Source organism: Tachysurus fulvidraco, chromosome 18 (genome assembly GCF_022655615.1).
Source record: "Tachysurus fulvidraco isolate hzauxx_2018 chromosome 18, HZAU_PFXX_2.0, whole genome shotgun sequence".
NCBI lineage: Eukaryota > Metazoa > Chordata > Actinopteri > Siluriformes > Bagridae > Tachysurus > Tachysurus fulvidraco.
The window spans coordinates 6,468,890-6,472,999 of record NC_062535.1 but is presented as its reverse complement, the minus strand read 5'-3'; positions in this window follow the sequence as shown (position 1 = coordinate 6,472,999).

Genomic DNA, 4,110 nt, shown 5'->3' with positions numbered 1-4,110 from the left:
TCAGAAAATGGATATGAGATGAGAATTCAGGATTTCAGCTGTTATTGCCTGGTATATATATCTTGATGTGTTAAATAACACGAAACATAGACCCTTGTGTATCAGACCACCCAATTTTTAGGTGGTCAAAAGTATTCGAACAATATACTTTAAATTAGCGTCAATTATTCAAATGGTAATTTGAGTTCTGGTGATTGATGTGGTCTGTCTATAACCTTCCACTTTGTCACCTGATAAAATCATCGGCAGTGTGTTTTGGGTCATTGTCTTGCTGCATAATACAGTTCCTTCCAATAAGATATATTTTTCTGTAAATTGTCAGACAGAATGTTTCTGTCTTCTGATTATATTCTGATGCTATCATGAGTTACCGTACATCATCAAGAAAGGTTAGTGAGTCTGTTCCTGAAGCAGCCATGACAGCCCAAGCCATCGCACTGTTTTTTTTTAGTTTAAGGGAATTTATTTATACTTTTCTAACTCATGTATTGTAATGAGTCTGTCTGTGTTTTGCCCTGTTTCAAGTTTTTCAATTCAATTCAAGTTTATTTGTATAGCGCTTTTTACAATAGACATTGTCTCAAAGCAGCTTTACAGAACATAAACATAGAGCAGAAGGTAAACATAATTAATGATAAAGGAAATAACGAATAATAAAAGAAATAAGAATTAACAGAATAAAAATTCTAGATTATTATTAGATATAAATAGTTCACAATGTGTATGTATTTATTCCCCTATGAGCAAGTCTGAGATGACTCAGGCAGCAGTGGCAAGGAAAAACTTTCTTAAATTGGTAAAGGAAGAAACCTTGAGAGGAACCGGACTCAAGGGGGAACCCATCCTCATATGGGTGACACTGGGGGTGTGATTGTAATATACAGTCAAACAAATGTTGTATTGGTGTGAGGTTCAAGGACTTCTGATCTTCTGAGTACCACAGAGTCTAACTGGAGATGTCTCAGGATTAGTGTCTGGATGCCTCGGGATGGGTACAAAGAGAAAAGCAGTGGAAAGGGATTAACATATCTGCCGTTCATAAAAATGTGCTGGTCTGATGTACTGGTGCATGATATTATGGGATGTATTATGTGTACGCCTGACTGAAGAGATGAGTTTTTAATCTACATTTAAACTGGGAAAGTGTGTCTGAGCCCCGAACACTATCAGGAAGACTATTCCAAAGTTTGGGAGCTAAATAAGAAAATGCTCTACCACCTTTAGTAGACTTAGATATTCTGGGAACTACCAAAAGCCCTGAGTTTTGTGATCTCAGAGAGCGTGAAGGATTGTAACGTGTTAGCAGACTAGTTAGATACATGGGAGCTAAACCATTAAGAGCCTTGTATGTAAGTAGCAGCAGTTTGTAGTCAATTCTATACCTAACAGGTAGCCAGTGTAGAGATGATAAAATTGGGGTTATATGGTCATACTTTCTTGTCCTAGTGAGAACTCTGGCAGCTGCATTTTGGACTAACTATAGCCTATTTATTAAAGATGCAGGACAACCACCTAGTAATGCATTGCAATAGTCCAGTCTAGAGGTCATGAACGCATGAACTAGCTTCTCAGCATTAGATACAGACAGGATGTTTCTCAGCTTGGCAATGTTTCTAAGGTGGAAGAAGGCTGTTTTGGTAGTATGGGCGATATGATTTTTAAAAGACAAGTTACTGTCTAGTATAACACCGAGGTCTTTCACTGTCGAGCTACTTGTAATAGTACATCCCTCTAAATGGGAGTTAAGTTGTGAGAGTTTATGTGCACTGGTTTTTGGACCTATGAGTAGTATTTCAGTCTTATCGGAGTTTAACAATAGAAAGTTGCAGCTCATCCAGTCTTTTATCTCTCTAAGGCACTGAGTTAATTTGGACACTGTGGCTATTTCATCTGGTTTTGATGAGATATATAACTGTGTGTCATCAGCATAACAATGGAAACTAATACCATGTCTTCTAATAATGTTCCCTAATGGAAGCATGTATATAGAGAAAAGCAGAGGTCCTAGAACTGATCCTTGAGGGACCCCATAATTAACTGGTAGTAAACTGGAGGATTCACCATTTAATTCTACAAAATGGTATCGGTCAGACAGGTAGGATCTAAACCAGCTTAAAGCATGACCATGAATACCTGTGTAATATTGTAAGCGATCTAGAAGAATGTTGTGATCTATAGTGTCGAATGCAGCACTAAGGTCAAGTAGAACTAATAGTGACATACAGTCTTGGTCCGAAGCTAAGAACAAGTCGTTTGTAACTTTAACAAGTGCAGTTTCTGTGCTATGATGGGGCCTGAAACCTGACTGAAACTCTTCAAGGATGTTGCTCTCCTGTAAGAAGGAGCTCAGTTGAACAGACACAACCTTTTCAAGTATTTTAGACATAAACGGGAGGTGTGAGATAGGTCTGTAATTTGATAGTTCATTAGGGTCTAAGTTAGGTTTTTTGATGAGTGGCCTAATAACTGCCAACTTAAAAGACTTCGGGACGTAACCTAAAGATAGCGAGGAGTTAATGATATTAAGAAGAGGCTCACCAGCTTTATGTAACACTTCTTTCAGTAATTTAGTTGGGATGGGGTCTAGTGAACATGTTGTTGATTTAGCTGTAGTAATAAGTTTATCTAACTCTTCCTGTCCTGTACTTGTAAAGCTGTGTAAAGCCTTAGGTGAGATTGTGTCACTGGTTGCTCTCATATGTTGAGCGTCACCTATTTTATTCCTGATACTTTCGATTTTATCAGTGAAGAATCTCATAAAGTCCTCACTACTGAAATGTGATGGAATAGTGTGTTCAGATTTCTGATTTTTTGTTAAACTAGCCACTGTGCTAAATAAAAACCTGGGATTGTTCTGGTTATTTTCTATGAGTTTGCTCAGGTGCTCAGCCCTAGCAGCTTTTAGAGCCTGTCTATAGATGGACATACTGTCCTTATACGCAATTCTAAACACCTCTAATTTAGTTTTTCTCCATTTCCGTTCGAGGTTACGGGTTTCTCTCTTGAGGGTGTGAGTGTGACTATTATACCATGGTGCAAGTGTTTTATCTCTAACCTTCTGTAATCTGACTGGGGCAACAGTGTCTAATGTGCTAGTGAATATAGCGTCTATGCTGTTAGTCATTGCATCTAGGTCTTTTGAGTTTGAGGGTACATTAAGAAGTCCAGACAGATCAGGCAGGTTATTTGTGAATCTGTCTTTGGTGGTCGAAATAATGGTTCTACCGAGTCGATAACGTGGTGAGACACAGTTAGTCTGTTCTATAGGTAGTGTGTACATTATAAGGTAATGGTCTGTGATGTCATCACTTTGGGGTATGATATCTATATCAGTGACTTCTATTCTGTGTGATATTATTAAATCTAGTGTGTGGTTACGTCGATGAGTTGCACTAGTGATGTTTTGTTTGAGCCCAAGTGAGTTTAGTAAGTCCATAAATGTGAGTCCTAAAGCGTCGTTTGTGTCGTCAACATGAATGTTAAAGTCTCCTACAATTAATGCTTTGTCAAAGTTAACTAATAGGTCTGAGAGAAAATCTGTGAATTCTCTAAGAAAAACTGTGTAGGGCCCTGGGGGTCTGTACACGGTCGCTAGAGCAAGAGACATCAGGGATTTCTTCGTGTGCACGTGCGATAGTGTAACATTAAGGATGAGCACTTCAAAAGAACTAAATCTATGCTGTGTTCTCTGGGTAACAGTGAGGTAATCACTAAGGATAGTGGCGACACCACCTCCACGACCAGTCAGACGAGGTTCGTGCTTATAGATATATCCTGATGGTGTAGACTCGTTTATTCACCTGATGGTGTAGACTGATGTATTCATTTGGTTTAATCCACGTTTCGGTGAGGCAGAGTGCAGTAAGGCTATTATCTAAGATCATTTCATTTACAATAAGTGCTTTGGGTGCAAGAGATCTAATGTTCAGAAGTCCAAACTTTAAGAACTGTTTTTGTTTGTTTCTTTGGCATTTTTCTGGTCTAATTACAGTAAGATTATTTCGAGGACTTCTCGTGTATTTACTTTTGGATCTCACTGCTCGGGGAACAGACACAGTTTCTATAGGGTGAGCTATGTGTGCATTTTCTGTGTCAATGTGCTGAGGTGAA